This window comes from Desmodus rotundus, chromosome 9 (assembly GCF_022682495.2).
Source record: "Desmodus rotundus isolate HL8 chromosome 9, HLdesRot8A.1, whole genome shotgun sequence".
In the NCBI taxonomy this organism is placed as follows: Eukaryota; Metazoa; Chordata; class Mammalia; order Chiroptera; family Phyllostomidae; genus Desmodus; species Desmodus rotundus.
The window spans coordinates 112,234,735-112,254,800 of NC_071395.1; the positions used below are offsets into that span (position 1 = coordinate 112,234,735).

Sequence of the window (20,066 nt, forward strand, 5' to 3'; positions counted from 1 at the left end):
TCTCTACAGAAGGGGGCATTGTGGTTTCTCGATACACATCCCCAAATCAGGGACAACAGAGTGGCCCTGTCTCAGAACAAAAGACACACCGTGGTCCTCCCGGTAAAACTGGCCCCGTTGACATCCAGGCCTTGCCCCTCCCCGTCCCACTCTGCCCTGCCCGAGCGGCAGCTCCTCTCATCACCCCTGGACGCCTTCACACCCACCACAGAGCCGGCATTGTGAATCTCCACGTGGACTTGCGTGCTCTCTCTTCCATCACGGAAACCCCAATTGAAACTGAAGCGTATTAGAATAATTTTATCGGGTTGTATTAAACCCGGAGCCTTAAATTTGTGATGTATAGTTTTAATTAAGACTTAAGTCCCCGACGCGGAATCTCATTTTATCTCGCTGCCGCGTGTCAGGTGACGCTGCTGGTCACCAGGGCCCAGGATGTGCGGCCAACGACGGGCGTCCGTGAACCTGACGGGCAGGGCCGGGCCACCCCCTCCCGCCTGGCCCTCAGAGCCGTCTGCTTGAGGGCCCTGGCTGCCCGGCTGCCTGGCCGCACGCAGCCGGGCCCAAAAAGAACGGAAACTCACGGAGACCAAGGGGCAGTCGAAAGCCCCCGCGCCACCTCCCGACGGACGGCACAAGCCCAGATCCTGGGTCCCCAGGCAGCACCCGCACCCCAGGGTGCAGATGGGTCATCCTTCCCAAACACGTTTCCTCAGCACCTGCCAGAAGCTGGGGCAGAGGACCTGACGTTGAGGACGTACGTGCCCACCTCCCCGCCCCCCACCCCCAACTCCAAAGAGCGTGCTTTATGAAAAGGCAGATTCTCTCACGTCAGGCCCTGGCTCTAAAAAACAATCCTTAATTGACGTAATCAACTGATCGAGGACAGACACTTCCTGGGGCACAGAGGCTGATGTCACTGCCATGGTCCCCCGCGGCCACCGCAGCCCGTGGTGTATGGGCCACCCCTGAGTGGCGGCCCCTGGGGCGTTCAGCAGCGTCAGTGGGGTGCGGGTCAGGGAGGGGCAGGGTCCGGCACGGGCGGGGCTGAGTCCAGCTGAACAGCGCAGGAGCGCCCTACCCTCAGGAGGGGATCCACGGTGTGCACCCTCCCTCCCGTTAGCTTGTGTGTTCGGGTGACAGAGGGGTGAGGGACGGCAGCTGTCCCATCACATGACTGCCCACAGCAGGTCTCAGACATGAGGGCTTCTGCACCATCCTAGCCAGCCCACGGCAAAGGCCTAGGCAGCAGCCACGCACGGGCGCTGAGGCCCCCCGTGGCAGACACGCGGGAGAGCCCACCGCCCACCGCAGGGAGCTCCGTCCTCACCAGGGCACCCTCCCAGCGTCCCTCCCCGCCCCACCTTCACCCCACGCAGGGCTGCCAGGTGCCACAATAAACATACCGCTGGGCCCATGAGATTGGAATTCCAGAGGGACAATGAAAACCTCCAGGGCAGGTACGTAACCCCGAGCAACATTTGGGATGCGCTTAGTCTGAACTATCACTGTCTCTCTGAAATTCAAGTTTACCAGGGAGTCCCGGGTTTTATCTGAAGACCCCTCGCCCCGTGGCAGGTGACCTCTCTCCCCCTGGGCCAGAGTCCCCCACTTTCTTTCTGCCCCTCCCTCCACGGACGGCTCCAGAGGAGCAAGTGGGCCCCCCAAGAGCTCGCCTTTGTCCCCCGAGCACCAGGAATACTTCCTCACGGCCGGCCGGAGATGAGGGGGGCGGGCAGGGGGGAGAGAAAGGCAGCGAGCAGGAACACAGGAGGCCTGGGCAGGCGACACCCTGCTGCTGGTGGTGGCCTTCTGGCCACACCCGCCTCTGGGTAGCGGCAACACCAAGGTGCGGCCTCAGCCTCGGGTACCTCCAGGGATGCGGGGGGTGGGGGCACCGCGCTGCCCATGGGGAGGGGCTGGGAGAAGAGAGGCCCTTTGATGCCCTGCACCAGCTCAATGCCAGCCCCCCCCAGCAAGGTGAGGACAAGCACCTGTCCCTTTAACAGGCCGGGCCCTGGCCATCCTGCCGCTGTGGCCACTCCATGTGACTCACCGCTGCCGAAGCACATCGGGGATTTTCCAATGCAGTGACTCACGCCTGGATGTGCTCAGAAACCTCCAGTCGAGTCTAAGTGATTATTTCCGCCTTCCCATCTTCCTCTGGATTGTTCCTGCCCTTCCCCTCCCCCTCATCACCTGACTCTCAGCCCATCCTGGTTCAGGTTTTCTCCGTGAACCTGCCAGAGCAGAGGGCACCGGGCACCCACTGGAGGAAGGCAAGGATGGCGCTCCCCAGGAACCAGTGTGACACAGAGCTGGGAGGCCGGCCGAGGAGAGACGGCAGCAGCTCCAGCCCCCTTGGGCGACGTAAAGGGCTCTAGGAATTGGGGTGAGCGGGAAAGCGATCCAAAAGAAGGAATTTGGGGAATTAAAAAAAACTGACCACCTGCTCACTTGAGTTTCCTGCGCGCAGCTACAAGGCTGGCGATGGAAAGGCAGTGACGAGCCACATGGCAAGACGCCTGCCTCCCCATGATCAGCGGGCCCCTCACACTGCCCTGTGTCCCCAGAGCCACCTGGGGGCCTCGTTGGGGCAGGCGGCTCTGGTCAGCAGGCTGGGGTGGGGCCTCCGTGCTGCGCCTACCCGCTCACGGGTGGGCGGAGGAGCGCCAGGGCTCTCCACGGTGAGTGCACACAGGCGTCCCCCGAGGAGCTTTGAAGAGTGCTGCCCAGGCCCCCCACACACACACACAGAGGCTCCAACCGGGGGTCTGCAGCCCCCGCCGAGCGCTGCCGGTCCATGGAGAGACGCTCGTCCAGAGGCTCACCGGAATCTCCGCGACGCAGGAACAGCCGTGGGAACAGGCGGAGGATGCGCTGCAGGGGACAGGGCCTGTGGCGTCTGGGCGTCCCGAACGAGGAGACGGAGGGGAGCAGGGAGAAGGGGAGAGAAAGGGAACCCCATCTACAGAGGCCCTGAGCCCCGGAGGGGCCGGAACGTGAGAAACGCAGGAAAGAGGTTGGCGCGCAGGGGGTGCGGCAGGCCCCGGGGGCTCGGACCACCTTGCAGAGGCTGCAGAGCGGCAGGACCAGGTTTACTCTGTAAAGGTATGACTGGCGTCCGCTTAGGGCAAGGGTGTCAAATTCATGTTCACCGGGGGCCACATCAGCCTCGTGGTTGCCTTCAAAGGGCTGAACTAATTTTAGGACTGTGTAAATGTAACTACTCCTTAACTGTTGAGGAGTTGAAATTACATTCGGCCCACGGGGACATCACCTCTCCTATCGGGGGCCTAGGACACTGTGATGGCCAGTCTGTGTCCACTGGGCCAGGCCAGTGTCCCCAGCAATTCGACCCACTGCTGACCCAGGTGTCACTTGGCAGAGAGTGTGCGACGGCTCACATCTGTGACTGGTTGACACTCAGGAAGGAGACGCCGGCTAAGGCGGGCGGTGGGCCTGGTATAATCAGTACAAGGCCACCCCTGAGGTTTCCCGAAGTCCTGCCCAGGTCTGCAGCCCGCCAGCTCACCCCAGGAAACTTTCAGCACCCCCGTGATGAAGTGGGCAGAGTCCTTCAAACAAACCTCTCGATACAGGTAAAGATACGGCCACACAGACACGCAGACGACGTGGAGGATGGAGACAGAGGCACCCCCGAGGTCCTGTCTCTCGGGAGCGCTGACGGATGCAGCTGCCCCAGCTCTGGCCTAGGTGCCTCCTGCTGCCTCTCACCTGGCCATGGTGTGCTCTGCCCAAGCACCTGCTCCTGCACCATGCAGATGGGTTCATGGCCGCCCCACCATGGGCCCCGCGGACCCGATCGGGGTGGAGGGCTAACCCAAACCTGCAGAGTCCGCCCAGAGCACTGGCGGCAGGTGACGGGAAAGCAACACCACCCCACTTTGACCGGAAAGGCCCCTCAGCAGGCCCCACCGCGGCTGCTCACTCCAAACCCGAGGGATGAGAAGGGAGGGTGCAGGAAGTGGTTGATTTCAGATTCCCGAAACTGAAACACGCAGAAAATCAGATCTCCCGACAATTCTGGCTGGAGCCGAAAAGCAGGGTGTGAGAGACCCGTTTGAGAACCTGGTGGAGTGCGGGGTCGTCCAAGAAACCCAGGACTCAAGCAGGGCGCGCCGGCCCTCGGCAGGGAAGCCACAGGGCTCCGAAGGAGGAAGGCGGGGGCAGGTTGTTCACGGGCCCCGGGGGGACTCAGGAAGGAACATTTTCCCAAACAATGTCTTAGAGCTTGATGGTCCAAAACTCACCATCAAACTTGAAGACACAAACTCAATTTATAACCATTTTAATGCTATTATGGGGTGGTGTGTTGCAGAACCTCTTGTTTTTCTAGAGCCGAGGTCCCTGGATGAGAAGCAGAAGCTTCCAAAAGTACAGTGTCCAAGGTGACCGGCGCCATTTGCCAGTGAGGGTCCCAGTGCTGGCACCCGCCGTGTGGCTGATCCTGTCTGCCGGGTTCAGAAACAGCTCCATCTCCTGGAGCAGCTGCTCCCCCTGCCTCCTCCCTGGAAAACCCTGGGGGGGCGGGGTGGGGAGGAAGCAGGAGCTGGGAGGGGCAGGGTGGGTGTCGGGAGAACGGGGGTATGGTGCTCTCTGGCATCGAGCAGCAGAACCCTCCCTGTCCAAGCCCCGCCCGATGACAGGCCCAGGTCCCTGGCACACGGGCCGCTCTGGACCACTGCCACGGGGTTGGCTCTGCGGGGGCAGACCCAGCATGGGCGGCAATGCCCACGAGTTCCTAAAATAAGCATCCGCTCAGCTCGGGATCCTGCTGCCCCTGCACCTGGCCCCAGCGAGTCCTCACTTCCTGCAGCCGGGACCGGGCTAGCTTGCCAGAGGGGCAGGAGGCAGAGGCTGAAGGGGGAAGAGGGCTTCGGAAAAGTGTCCAACTGAAAGGGCCATTTGGGGTGCCCCCACTCCTCTCCCACACCCACCAGGGCTTTGGCGATGCCAGGGCAACCTCGAAGTCTAAAGAAATTAGAAGCTTTGTAACCATAGCAGCCCTGGGGGGTGACAAGGCGCAGTCTTGTCCTCGAATAACCGTGGGCAATCAGAACGCGAAGCAGACAGATGGCCAGGACCAGAGCGAGCGCACGCACAGAGGCGGACAGTGAGGGCGGGCACCGGCACCCACAGCTCAAGGTCCCAGGCACGGGCGCCTTCCCTCTGTGCGGCCGCAGTCCGGGAGGTGGCTGCGGGGCACACCCACACGGGACCGTCCTGTCCCTGGAGGCACAGGATGAAGGCTGCCACCCACCAGCCATCTGGAACCCGGACTGGGCCACAGGACCCACTCATCGAGGCCTGGTCGGCAAGGTGTCGTCTGAGTTCACCAGGTTTATGGGAAAGGAACTCCCTGGCTTGGCTTTGAAAAACAAAATACAGTAGCATCACAATGCAAACCTGTCTGCAGCTCCTTCTAGAAAATCAGAGGTGCAGGTAGCTGGCGCGGGATGCGCTTGGTGTGTGGGCTGGAGCCGACGGTGGAGATGGTTCCAGAGTCCCGATGTTCTTCTGGCACAGGACCTGCGCCCACAGCTGGCAGTGGGGCTCACCATCACCATGCCCCCGGCCGCACAGCTGCGGCCACGCTGGCTGCAAACACGCTGGGTTACTGCAGCCGCCAGACGCCGTGGACGTGGGAGGGGCTGGCTGTGTGGGGGCCTTGCCTCCAGACGCCCCATCTCTGCCATGCCGAGAGTCCTGCTAGAGGGCACTGCCCCACAAACCCCTGCGGGGCTCCTCTCCCAGTCCGGGTAGCAGCGGCCCTGGCCTCCCTGTTCGCCTCTTGCCCTGCCCGTCTCTGTGGACTCTAAAGACCCCGTCTGCTCCCGCAGACGCAGCCGTGACAGCTCCCTGTTCCCGCGTGAAGCCTTAGACACACACACAGGCCCAGCTGCTGGGTAGTTGCCCCGTCGCACCCCCCAGAGGGGTCCACTGGAGAGGGGATGTCAGAAGCCAGTTAGCTTCAAGCTCCCCCAAAGCAAGAACATTTCCACACATGGAGCCTCAGAGTCAGTGTGGGGCAGGGCAGGGGCTGGGGGTGAGACCCCGAAGGACAGGGAAGGACAGGCTCTGAGAAGCAGTAGGCAGGCTGGCTCCCGGCCACAGCAGGCGGGCACGAGTCTGAATGGCCGTCAGGAACCTGGTGGCCAGGCGCGCGGGCTCGGCCTGGAGCTGTCCTGGACGGCCAACTCCTGCCCTTCCTCCTCGGCGTTTGCTTCTTGAGACGGGGGCCAGGGGGCCTCAGGACCTTTGGCCTCCAGGACACGCTTGCCCTGATGCCCTCCCGGTCTTAGCTCCACGGACCTGCCAACTATGCCACGCACCATGGTCCTGTCTCCGTGACTCCACCCTCCCGGCGGCCTGCCCAGTGCCCCGTCCACATCTGGGCCCACCCAGTTTATCCCCCGGAAATGGCACAGGGCCACCTCTGCTACCCCCTCCTCACCCCCGCTGCTGCCTCCTCCTTCCGCCCTTCTCTTGGATGATCCCAACTCTGTCCCTCGGTCCACCCTGTCAACACTGTCCCGACTCCGTGCCACCCGGCCACAGACCATGACCGGTCGGTAGGTGCCCAGTGAGCTGAGCCCGAGGTGCCGCCATCGCAGGGACGGAGGGCACCAGGAGGGGCTGGAACGAGCGGTCACAGCCTTTGACACACAGACTTTCCGAGTTCACACCACATCTCCGTCAGCAGCGCGCCCCTCGCACCCAGGCTGACTGCGTGGCCGCTCTCTGGAACGTGGCCGGTGGGCGCAGCACAGAGAGAGGGCGGAGCGAACCACGCGCTCCACCCTAACCCTCCGCCTGGGAGCTACAGACATGCCCTGCGGCCCCAAACCGACGCCTGTGAAGGCTGTGTGGCCACACGAGGAGTCTGCAGTGGTGGGGAGGGCGGTGCTCCGCAGTTAGGGTCAAAGACGAGCTGGTCTCAACAACACCGGCCCCAGGCCCACGCAGAGTGAGGGGGTGCCTGCACCCAGATGCCGCTGGGCCTCCAGGACCGAGAAGGAAGGTCTGTGTCCAGGCTCGGACTTACCCGCCCATCTCCAGGGGCCACCCTTGTACTTCACCCTCATCACAGCTGACCCCAATGGGGGGAGGCCGGGCCGCACCGCAGCCCTGCGCGCGGGACACGTGGACGGGAACAGGTGAACCGAGCAAGTGAAGAGACTGTCACAGCCCCAGGTCGCTCACCTGCTCGATTCCCACACCTGTGCACGCACCAGGGTCTGAGCTACACCCCGGGAGGGCAAGCCGATGTCAGGACAGGCTCCGTCCATGAGGGCTGAGACGTGCTGGGACCATGTGTGGGCGGGCCTGGACCCAGCCTCCACTGGCCAAGTCTCCAAGAGTCTCGCAGTACTGACCCCCGGGGCCACACCCGGGTCCCTGCAGACCAGCCTCCCACCACCAGGCCCTGCCTCCCAGGCTGGACTGACACCGGCATCCCCGCGCTGGCCCCGTGCAGACTGATCACAAAGGTGCCCCTGGCCGCGCACAGCTCCATGTCAACCTCCCTTGGTGATGGGACTTTACAGTTCCTCCCACAAAGCGGGGGCAGGGGGGCCTGTTTCCTCAGCCCTGGAGTCGGGACTGACCTCCTGGCAGATTGGCCAGGTGCCCTGGAGGTGCCTGTGTGCCAGCTCCATGTCTGGGTCTCAACACGCATGTTCACTTCCACTTCCTTCCTTAGAAACCAGCCAGCGCTAGCCTTCTGGAGACAAAAGTCCATGGGAGGCAGCAACCAGTCACCAGGTCCAGCCCGCCTCCAGCCCACCCTCCTGCGGTCCACAGATGCATGAGGGAACCCAGCTGAGATTGGCCCAGGTCGGCAAAAGTACCCCGCTGACCTGGGCCCACTCACGAGCGAGAAGAAACACTGCTGTTTCAAGCTCCCACGTTCTGGGACTTGCTTGTTATGCAGCAGGGGCTGACGGATACACTCTTCTCCCCAGAGGCACAGAGGTGCTCCACATCCCCACCCTGCCCCTCGGTGTTAGAGCCCCATGGGGGCAGACGCCTAGAGCCACTCTGGCAGGGCTCATCACTGGCTTCCGTGGTGAGATCTTCGGTTTATTTTTATTTTTCTTTTAACATGTTTTCAATCCGAAGTGAACAGAGCTGTTCGGCACATCCCCACAGCGTTCTCAGAAGCACCCAGAGAGGCATTTTTGTTTGCGGAGAGTATGTGTGCTCTCGAAGCTTTTCAGGCGCTGCGCTGCGGCAGCGGCATCCAGGCCTCCGATGGGAGGAGAGGCGGCGACGTGGCTGTCGCCGCCCCTTTTAGGCTCTGCGTTTGCATCTGTGCAAGGCGTGATTCCCGTCTCAGTGCCAAGCACAAATAAATGGAACTTATTTAAAGTCAGTGGGAAAATTCCACGCTGGAGGGTACCTTTCCCCCCTTTTGCTGCTGCATATGGAGAAATGGACCCTGGCAAGGCTGCTTGAAATCCACTCGACAACTGGCCAGCCCCAGAAATCCCGTGGCAGGTGCGTGCAAGCCACAGAGATGGACAGAGACCCAGAACACCCAGGCTTGGGGACACCGGCTCTCCAAGTTTCCCTGCAGCCCCGAGGTCGAGGAGACGCTGGGAGGGGCGCAGGGCCAGAGGGGTGTGGCCTACACAGCCTGTAGGTGACAGCCTGCGGTTCTTCGCAGGAGGCACAGACAGGGGCTCTGCTCTGTAACCCTCACCTGGAGCCATCTGACTCCAGGTGTGGGTCGGTCCTTCCGCTTGGAGGAGGCGGGGGGCAATAACCACAGTGTTGTGACCAGGAGAACACCACCCATCGACTGTCACCTACCAGCCCGCAGGGCCACCCAGCCGGGTGACCCAGCCCAGGGCTGGGGGAGTCACTTGGTCTGGCAGAGGGCCAGCCCCAAAGCCTCTTCCACCAGCGCCAGCCAGGTGCGGCGTGTGGAAGCCCACCTGGATGCCCCTGAAGCTCCTGCTCCGGTCCCCTCACACGGCAGGTGTCAGGGCCGCTATGACTCTGTCGCGGGAGTGGAGAACAGGCTGGGAACCTACATTTTGCAAGAACCACTGCGTTTTGGACATGGGAACCACCCCTGAGAAACACGGCTGCAGAAAGAGCCTGGTGTCCACAGGGAAGACAGGATAGTCGGCAGGAAATTACAGGGCCCCCAGGGCAGGTCCCGCTGGGATGCAGGGGAGAGGCTGCGGGAGCAGAGAGGAAGGCGCCCCTGCAGGGGTGGAGGCAGGACTGCCCCAGGGAGAGGGGCCGCTGGAGCTGGGTCTTGAAGCAGGAACAGGAGTTAGCAGGCGGCGCGCCGGGGCTGGGCCACGCACACGTGGCTCTCACGCCCACAGCGTTGTTCCGGGACCACGCTTTCGGGCCCTCCAGCAGGCACTTCTTCACGGTCCTTCTCCACTGGCTGCTGATCCTCCTCCCAGAAACTCCCTGCAAGACCTTCGGGGCCTCGCCTCTCCACGCGGCCCCAAGACTCCCCAGGGAGGCTTGGTGTGGAGCCCTCCCCAGGCCACCCCAGGTGCCAGCACAGCATCCCCAGCCAGGGAGATAAGTACGAGGGCGGGGAGGGTGCTGGACCAGCAAGCCGGTGTATGCAGCCCGCCCCGCCTCCAGCATCGTTGTCATTGGCTTCCCGGGAACTGAAGGCCCTGGACTCAAGGGCCCAGTCCTGCCTTTGGAAATGCCTCGGGGGCTGCGTGGGTGTCCAGGGCAGCCCTGACAGGGCGCCACGCCCTGGGCGGCTGGGAACGCTGGGCGTTCCTCGAGGCAGCGTGTGGGCAGCGTTGGTTCCTTCTGGCAGCTCGCGGGGGCGTCTGTCCCGGGCCTCTGCGGGCCTCACAGGTCACTCTGTGGTGTCGCTGGCACGTGGGCGCGTCACTGCAGCCCTGTGGCCTTGTTCTTGCTGCGTCTCTCCCCATCGCCCCATCGCCCTCCCTTGGCAGGTAGGCGCCCGAATCTCCCAGTTTCTTGGGGACACGAGTCATGGGGGAGGAGGGCCCCCCAGTGACCTCGTTTTAACCTGGTCACCCCTGTAAATGCCCTCTCTCCAAGCACTGTGCACTCTGAGGTGCCGGGGGAGGACTTCAGTGTGTCTTTTTGGGGGCACACCATTGTGTCCCCACACTGCCCCCCAGCTCCACCGCACCCACGCAGGAAGTTGCGTGGGCCGCACACACCTGTCCGAGGAGGGCGGGGAGGAGCCACGGATCCCTCCCAAGGGCCCGAGGACGGCGGTGAGTGCGGACAGCTGTGTGCACTGACACCCGCTCAGGCTGTCTGTCCTGCAGGCCCAAGGCCCCGGGGCCAGGTGGGGAAGGCGGCCAGTTTCCCAGTGGACGCCAGTGTTGGACGCGGGGGTTCTGGCCATGAGAATGGACACGCCTCAGTGCCAGGTGTACGTGAAGTGACAGCTTCTGAGAAAGAAGCCCTCAGATTAAAAAAGGAGAGAAGGTGCCCGGCTCCCTCCCCCCCTCCCCTTCCCTTGCCTCCCTGGGACTTCCTCGGAGGGTGGGGCACAGCAGCCCCAGGAACCTGGGGAGACAAACCCACCCACACATTCGGGGCTGTCCCCTTCCCCTCAATGTCTCCCCTTTGCCCCAACTGCCCTGCCCCCCTCCACACTCCTCCTTTCCCCTCCTGGTCTGTAACGTACAGGACAGGGACCCCAGGGACCAGCCTGGGGTGGCAACAGGCCCATCCTCTCTGGAGAAGGGTGGGTGCGAGGGAGGAGAGGCCCACGTCAGCAGCGGCAGATAAAGCCAGGGGGTCTGCTCGTAGCTGCCCTTTAAGAGGCAAATGAATATTCCTGCAGAGCTGAAAACTCATTCCTCACACAGATAAGCTTCCAAAAATTGCCATCCATCCGCTGCCAAGTTTGGGGCTGTTATTTCCTCCCCAGCCCCCTCCGGTGTTTGTTTAATGGCCCGAGATGCAAACCGCCTTCCCTGGGGGGCTTCTGGGGCTACAGCATTGGTCTACGGAAGCCCACCTCACCTGGGCCCTGAGAAAGGAGAGCACCCCCAGGAGGGAAACGTGAAGGTCAAGGATATAAGGAAGGTCGTCTCGGCTCCAGGGCCCTGAGAGCACCACAGGGATGAGGACCTGTGTGCTGGTCTCGCCAGGAGGCCCGCCCCGCGCCCTGGTGGCCAGATAGCACTTTCTCACCAGCAGGGGGGGCACAGGGACACCCAGGCAGTTCTTACTGTGACCCACGTCATCAGAGGCCTACAACGCCCCCCCCACACACACACACACACAAACCTCAAAGAACTCACCAACAAACCCCGTCAGACAAGAGTAGCGCGGGATGGGGCAGACCGGCTGGAAACCCCAGGGCCCCCTGCCCAGGAGTGGCTCCCTTCTGGAAAGAGGGAGCTGCCCCCGTCCCTTCAGCCAGGTGCACCCCCAGGCCTGCCTGGCTGGACACCCCCCTTGCTGTCCCAGGACCTGGATCCAGAATTGGAGAGGAAGAGTCCCACCGTGGCAGGCGGGCCCAGGGCTCTGAGCAGCTGGTGCTCACCGCGGGGCGGGGCAGGGCAGCCAGGCCAGGCTCCGGAGTCCCTGGAACGAGCCCAAGTGCCCGGGGCTTCTCTTCTTTCAACTCAGAGCACTGGTGGCAACCACTTCGTGCTTCCGCAGTGCTTGGGGCGGGGGCACGCCAGCCAATGACCAATGCTAGCACCAAAAGAAAGAGCCCTGGGCCAGGCTCCACCGGTCGGACAGGCAAGGACACCGGCCTCCCGCCTCATCAGTCCACCAATGTTAACTGAGCACCTACTGCGTGCCTGTCTCTGCCGAAGTGACGAAGCAGCATGTTGGCCACAAAGGCCCCGGCCCCTCTCCTTCCTCCTGAGCTCCGGCCTGAACAGGGGCTGGTCTTCCGCGCTGCCGTGCTAGCTCAGAGCCCCTGCAGACAGCCTGAGATGGGCCGGGTGCAGACCACTTGTGGGGAGTGAGCCCAGGAAGCTGGAGAGCAGGGTGGGACAGAGCAGGAAGGACAGTCGAGTGTGTGTGTGTGTGCGTGTGTGTGACATTATTGGACTGGCCACTCTGCAGGCCACTGGGACTCGATACAGGGGGACCCTCTGGGGAAACCCGCACACTGACCCTGTCCCTGGGAAGGCAGGAGGCTGGTGGGAAAGAGGCAGTTCCACCAACCCGCCCCCAAGGTGGGGCTGCATCAGCTCCCCACACCTCCATCTGCTCTGGGAGCAGCCTGCCCTCCAGAGACAGCTAGGGGCAGAGCGGCGGGTTCCGGGGCACTTGGAGCTGACCGCCACTGCCACCGCCGCCGCCACCACCACCAATGAGAGCTGAGCCCAGAGGTCTCCAAGGGACAAGTTCTCCAGAGGTGGCTGTCTACTTCCGGGGGAGCACATGCCTTCCAGCCACCCCACCCAGCCCCCAGCCTGACCCTTGAGAGCCAGCTTCTCAAGCATCCCCCACCACGCAACCAGGCCCTGCAAGAAATGCGTGTCTGTGCCCCCCAGAAAACTCGCATTCGGAAACCTAACCCCCAGTGTGTTGAGCCTGGGAGGTGAGCAGGTAGTGAGGGTGGGGCCCTCGCGATGGGACCAGTGTCCGTCCTCAAGACAGGGACCCCAGGGAGCTGCCTGGCCCCTTCTGCCTGTGAGGCTTGAACCAGGAGGCGGACCCTCCCCAGACGTGGGACCTGCTGGCACCTCAGTCTTGGGCTCCAGACCCATCTGCTGTGTGAGCCACGCCGTCCACGGTAATTTGCTACGACGCCTCAATTCAGACGAGAGGTCAAGGTCCCGAGGTGTCGGTGTGTCCAGAGCTGCCTGCTCGACAGCTGCGGCTGAGGCTTCGTCCCAAGGCCACAGGCCCTGCCCCACCCCTCCTCGCTGCCCAGAGGAGCCAGGCGCACCCCACCACCCCACACCTTATCCTGGCCACCACAGCCTGCTCAGACAGCTTAGAGACTGGCAGAGAGGAGGGGCCCCCCCCCCTCAGTCCAGAGTGGCAGGGCTGGTGCAGTACGCAGCCCCCAGTTGGTGTCACCGCCCTGGGGCGACAGCGGGGGCCAGACCAGGACAGGTAGAGGTGCAGAGAGAGAGAGAAACCGCGTGAGAGGGCATGCCCGTGGACAGCCCAATCCTGGCAAGCAAGTGCCCCCCAGGAGGCCCCACCTCAGACCACAGACAGTCATCAACGCCCTTCCCCACCCCCCCTACCCCCACCTCCCCCCCACTTTGCTTGTTTTTTCTTTAAATTTGTATTGGTTTATTTATTTTTAGAGAGGGGAGAAGGGAGGGAGCAAGAGAGGGAGAGAAACGTCGATGTGCAAGAGAAATATCAATTGATTGCCTCTCATTCGCCCCCCAGCCGGGGAACAGGGACCAGGGACCACATCCCAGGCAGGTGCCCTGACCAGACTGGATCCGACGACCCCTCCCGGTGTGGGACAACACCCAACCCCCGAGCCACGCGGTCAGGGCTGCTCTTTTTCCTTTAAGCTCCTTTTGTTTTTTGAGGATGCCCCCGGGTGCCTGCCGCACATGCGTGCCCAGTGTCTATTCCAGCCCTTAAATGAGGCCTTTTCCGAGCACCCGCGATTCCCCCGTGGCCTCAATCTTGCAAAGATCGGTTTTTTTAACGCTGTTAGCCCTTAATTCTAATAAGCCCCCTCTTTTATTACAGAACCAGGTCACATTGCCCCCACACAGCCAGAAGAGCTTTCCTCAGGGGTGGGGGGTGGGGTGGGGAGTGCAGAGGTGAGGAGGACAGCAGGGGGCGGTGGGGAGGGAGCCGGGAACCCGGGGAGGAAGCCTCCCTTAACTCCGTGGAGCTCCACAACAATCCGATTTCTGGGGACCAGAGAGTCCGGATCGCTTCCGATGGCTCTATGATACGACTGTAACGATTGTGTCTCTGCCTGTCTTCCTGTGCATCTCGGTTTTCTGGTGACTCGTGCGGGAAGCGTGGGCGACAGAGCCCGATGGCCGCGCCCAGCCCACATGCAGGTCCCGGGCTGGGCAGGAAACAGAGGAACAATGGGACCCACGGGCTCCAGGACAGAAACCAGAACCCGTCCATCAAACGCTCCCCCTCCTCCCCACCCCCAGAATTAGCTGTTTTCAGGTTCGGGGGGATGTGGACGGGGAAACGGAACTCAGGAAAAAGAAGCCGTCTCTACCTGCTACTCTGGACAAAGGACAGCCCCCTCACGCTTTCCTGACACGTTTATTAAGCACCTACTACGTGCCACAGACATGTGAGGATGAGCCCCTTCCTGCCCCTGCTGGTGGTTGGAGGCACAGCCAGGAGCTAAGGGCTGAGATGGTGCCAGAATGCTCCCTAGTCCGGTGGGAGCTTTCTGAGACGGTGGATGTATGTCCAGGAACCAGGCCTTCATTCTAGAAGGTTCTGCGTATAGAGCTGTGGGATGGGGCCCCCCAGAAGCACCCAGGCCGCAAGAAAAACTGAGAAAGAAACAGACCATTGTCTTCAGACACCGAGACGTTCTCTGGAAGCTTCTCTCCCTTGCCATCCACCAGCCCCTCTCCTAGACCCATCCTGCTGCCCACCACTTATTTGTGTGGGGGTTTAAATCGGGGCACCCCAGGGCGCTGGACAAGCACAGGGAGGGCACACACCACCCCAGGCCACCGCTGGGCCCCTGGGCACTGAGCCAGCAAGCCTCGCTGTCCTTGCTCCTGTCCCTGAGTTCATGTGACCCCACGGTGCCCTTCTGGGAGGGCAGTGTGGCCACAGCCAATTGTTTAAACATAAAATTCAAGTCCATACACCATCTAATGAAGGCGCCTTAGGTATCAAGATCATTTTATAAACTTCGGTGCCAAAGAACCCTGCTGCCCAGGCTCAAGTGCTGGCGTGGGGGTGGGAGGCACCACACTGCCTTCAAGGGCCCCCGCAAGGTGCGAGGGTCCAGGGGTTCCAGGCACAGACACCCACACTGGGACCCATTCCCCTGAATGAGCCTCCCCACCAGCCCTGGCCGCTCACCTAGCAAGCGCGTGCACCCACTATGTGCTGGGCACTGTCTTAGCCCTGAGAACACAGGACGAGGACAAGACCACGCTCGTGTGTTCGCACGCTCCCACCTTGAGACTCCCAGACTGTCCCGCAGCCCCCCTTCCACATCCACCTGAAACAGCAGCACAACCCCCGGCTGCTTGGAACAGACTGCTCTTTCTTGACTGGTTTCAACCCATCCCTGGATGGGGGCTGAGCAGTGGGGGCCGGGGTGGGGGGGAGGATGTGAAGAGGTGATATGCCAGCCGCCGGCGGCGAGAGGGCAGGTGCTTGGAAGGACGGCCCTGGCACTGCGTTCTAAGCCGGCCGCCAAGTCACGAGGGGCTCTCACGTGCTCCAACACGCTTGCTCCTGGGGGGAGAGCAAGGTGGCGTCCCTGGCCCGCGGACAGCAGATTCTTGGATCCCGCAGAGTATAATTGTGGAGGCCAATCTGCCAGCGGAGAAGTATGCAGCGCTCGCTAAATATAAATAATACCGCTTCATCTGCCACCGCCACTTACCCATCTTACTTCGGCTTGCCATTAGCACCAATAATCACCAGCTGACGCCCCGGTTAGACGGCTACGCTGTACCTCAAAGGGTGCGGCCAGCCTCGGAGTCACTCGTCTAGAGGAATCTCAGGCTGCCTTCCAGAACTGCCCAGCACTTTCCAGAACCATCCAGCACCTTCTGGAACAGTCTGGCACCGTGCCTTCCAGAACAGACCAGCACTTTCCAGAATAACCTAGCACATTCCAGGAAGAGTCCAGCACCTTCTTAGGCATTTTCGCTCCCTCGCATCTACACCTCACTCCGAGACCCGCCCGGAAGGGCGGCTCAAAGACACACCCCTCTGAGACCACCCCCCCTCTGGAGAAGCATCCTGCTCGCTCCGCTGCCGCGGGTTCGCGGGTTCCGGGAAAGTGGCACAGAGTCTAAAGATCACAGCCAGGCTGCAGGGAAGAGGCCGACGTGGCTGGACACACAGTCCAACCGCACCCGCGGGACACCGCCTCACGGTAGCCAACCCCAGGGGCAGACCCAGGGCCCACTCTGTCCTCCCCGGGCCAGGGGCCACAGTGGCTTCCCTGCGGAGCAGCGGCTTCCCCGTCGCTCTGGCAGCCCCCCTGCATCCGCCCCAGGCCCAGGCCTGGACACACCTGCCCACGCTGCCAGGGCTCAGTGACATAATAGGGCTCGAGAACAGGCCCTTCACCTGCTGGCCAGCAGGTCAGGGGGCTGGCAAGGCACAAGGTTGGTCCCCCGCTGCACCCTGCCAGCTGTCCGGACCCCCAAACACAACCTGAGAACCGAATGGGGACCAGCAGGGCCAGCAGAGAAAGCAGGGAACAAGGCGAGGCCCTCATGGCCATGGCCAGGCTCATGGGAAGGAAACTGGAGCCCAAAACCAGCCCTCTGGGGTCCCTACGGCCAACCCCTGGCCGCGGGGTCCAGTGCCAGGCCCTCCTGTCACAAGAGTCCCCAACACCCAGAAATTACTGCCCAATTTCAGTCCCCATGTCCACCATCACTTGCTCAGGGTCCCACACAGACTGTCCTGGCTCCTGCCTTCTGGGGGGACAGAAGGCGACCTCACCCCATGGTCAGCAGGGAGCAGACACCCCTCAGCTCACCGGGCCTCGGGGTCCCGACACAGAAACAGCCAGCCGCCCGCCCAACCGGGGAGAAAAACCGTCAGACTCAGGCGGGTGGCGTCAGGGCACACGATCAGCCCGCAGCCTGGTCTCTCCTCTTTCTAGCGGTTGTTCTGGCCACGTGGTTGCCAAGCCCGGACTGTGGGCTCCCTGGGGGTCCCCACACAGCCCAGCAGAGGGCCAGGCGACACCTCCACCCGTTCTGAGGGCCCCTCTCTCTGAGTACAGAGGAGCCTGGACAGGAGGGATCAATCTGGCTTCTTTCTCCTGCCTCGACCCCCCCTTTCCCCCCCAAACCCCTGGATTCTCCCTCAGACGCCCACAGACATGCTCCATCCACACTGGGTCTGGGCCCTGGCTCTCGGCCACCGGGCGTGGGGCAGCTCCGGGCGGTGGCGGCCCGGCGCAAGCAGGTGCCCCGAGGAGGGCGGTGCAGAGGCGGGGCCTGAGCACACGCAGGCGCACACACGCGTGCCCGCCCCCCCCCCCAAGGACTCCAGGCGGTGTGTTCTCTGTTCTCCGGCTATAATTACTTTCGCGTGGGAGACGGATTCTGTCTCCAGGATCTGAGAAACACTCTCCTGGAACATCCAGTCTACGGTCCCAGGAAACCTCGCGGCGCCCAGCCCTCCCGCCCGCCCCCAGCACAGGGTTGAGGCCACGGACGGAGGGCTGAGTGCCGGCTCCCAGCCACCCCACTCAGAGCAAGCGCCGGGGGAACGAGGCCGTGGGTAACCAGGCCGTGGGTAACCATGGCAACTTCACGGAGTTTAAACAACATAAGTTTGTGAGTTGTTGGCTGTTATTTGGTGCTTGAGTGGGTTGAGGCCTTTCCTTCCTTTTTTAGATAAGACGGTCCCTGAGTAACCCTTTCAGGAGTTTTCGGCACAGGGTCCCAGGCACTGGCCCAAAACCCCTCAACTCCCTTCCGAAGGGGGAGGTGGTGTCTCGTCTGGGCACCAGCACCCAGGCCCAGTCTGCCCTCTGTAGGAATGGTGTGCCTCCCACTGGTGCCCCTCTCAGCGCCCCCCTGCCCAGGAGTCCCAGTAGGGGCAACCCGGCACCCTCGGAATCCCACCCAGGTCCCGAGACACCACCCACACGTGTCCCAGTGAGGGGAGAGAGTCAGGCAGCCCTGGCAGATCCCCATCCCCACACGCAGGCTCACACTCACACTCAACATGTAAACTACATTCCCCCACAGACGACACCCTGCCCACACTGGGAAACGCCCGGTGGCCCTCAAAGGGCCCCGATGGTCTCGGTGGGCACCCCTGGGAGCCACTGCCCTGGGCACTGATGCTTCTCCGTGGAGCTGGCGGGCACAGCTCCTCGATGCCAGAGGGCACACTCACACGGGCCGCACACGCACGCACAGCAAGGTCACTCAGTGTGACGTCATGGGGAGGTGGCTCCCTCCGCGGAGCACACCGCCCCGGCGGTCTGCGCTGCGCCCTCCGCCGCCACCCGCGCTGCCTGCGGTGTGGGCCTGGTTTGCTGCACACCCGAGACAGGCGTGCTGAGAGCGCTCGGTGCTCCCACCGGGCTCCGTGTCACACCTGTGGTGCCGAAGGGCTGGGCACACGGCTGGCGGAAAAAGGAATATTTTTTTTAAGGCAGAAAAACCCTAAATGGCCCTTTCAGCCTTTCCGCGCACATAATTGTAGTATCCGAGTTAATGAAAGGCCCGGCGTGCCGGCTGGCTCAATACCCGCTAATGCCAGCGCCCGGCGCTCACGGGGAGTGGCCCCACCGGCGGAAGCCAGAGCCCTGCGGGGAGGTGGGGGGGCGGGGAAGGAGGTGGGGAAAAGCGTGAAATAAAAAGCGTTTCCAGGAATGACAAGGCTCCCACGCGGGATCACATCATCAGTTACCCAGAAGGAGGGGGCCCCGGAGCGCTTGGCACTGCGTCCCCACAAAGACGAGGTTTCCTTGAGGAGACTGCCAGAGTCTCGCGGCGCTGCCCTCAGACGCAGAACCAACGGCGGAGGAGGGCCCAGTGCTGGGTCCCACACGCAGTGCACGCACGTGTGTGCACATATGCCATGGGGCTGTGTGTGCACACGAGTGCACGTGTGTGTGTGCAGGCGTGTGCACACACATACATGCACTCACTAACCTCGGGTTGGGGCCATCGTTCCCGCCCACGCCCGTGCCATGTGGCGGTCCTCACGGGTGCCAGGGGCTCAGGAGCCAGACCGCCCTGCAAACGTGCCCAACAGCTCACCGCCGCCCGTCTGTGAGGAGGCCCCCCGGGCTCTCCAGGCCCCAACTCCGAGAAGTGCGTGAGACCTTCGTGGTCCATTCCGGGCCCTTCAAACCCACCCCCAAGGGGCTCCTGCTTTCCAGACCCCAGGAGGCAGCCCTGAGAGAGGTGACTGGTTCATTCTGACCGTCCTGACTCCTAAGGGCCGGCTGCCCCCCAGCGGTGCACGGCCTTCATCACCCCCCAGGGCAGAGCAGGGCAGGGCGGAACCACAGATCTTCCCTCCCAGATGCTCTGAGCTCGAAACTGCTAGACCTGCCCATCAGCCCCTCACCTGCATCCACCGCCAGAGAAGTCTGCTGTCTTTGAAGGTGATCAAGGAGGGGAAGGTGGGGTCAGGGAGGGGGGCAGAGTGAGCAGGGCAGAGTGGCAGCCTCAAGGGGAGGGGCCCTAGGTGCCTGTGCATGGGCACCCTGGGCTGGGCCCCCTTGGGCCTGTCTATTCGCCTGCCTCCCGGCCCAGCTCCCCAGCAGCCTGACTCCAGTGGAGGGGGCCAGACCCTGGGGCATGAAACTGCAACCCTGAGAGGGCACCGCTGCAGCTGGAGTTACCTCTCCCCACCCAGCCCTCACCGGGCGTGGGACAGGGCCCTGGCTGGGCGCAGAGCGGCCTCTCTGTGCGAGTCGGGCGCAGAGGCCGGAAGGCGGTGCTGGCCCCGGAGGCTGGGCCCTGGCTCCAAAGGACGCCTCCCTCCCTCCCTCCAGCGGACTTAATGCTTTCTGGGATTTTAGTACATACGAACGCATTTCAAAGTGGAGAACATTATAGTTATGATTATTACCGAAAGACTTCCTTTATAACTCTCATTTTCTAGCGCTCATTACTTTCTGAAAAATTATCCTTGAGGTTCCATATTCCCAAGCCTGGCCTTAGGAGTTTTATTCTCAGGATTTGAGCAAAACATACGATCGCGTCCACAGTGAGAAGGGAAGCAATTAGTTCCCACTCGGTCTCCATGGTGACTTGTCACAAGGAGAGAGTACCCCCAGGGCGGGCGGGGCGGAGGCTGCCCTGCGACCAGGTGAACCCCGACACCCCAACACCCTCAGCAGCGACCCGGTTTCGGTTCTGCCCATCTGTTCCGTACCGGGTCCACGTTTATAACGAGGCTTCAGCCGCAGG

General features: G+C 62.6%; 1 long non-coding RNA gene across 1 annotated transcript in view; it reads right to left on the minus strand.

Annotated features, from left to right (window-relative positions):
- Positions 1–20,066, minus strand: part of LOC128781577 (uncharacterized) — a 128,073-nt gene that overhangs the window by 101,314 nt on the left and 6,693 nt on the right. The gene's annotated exons all lie outside the window — the stretch shown is intronic.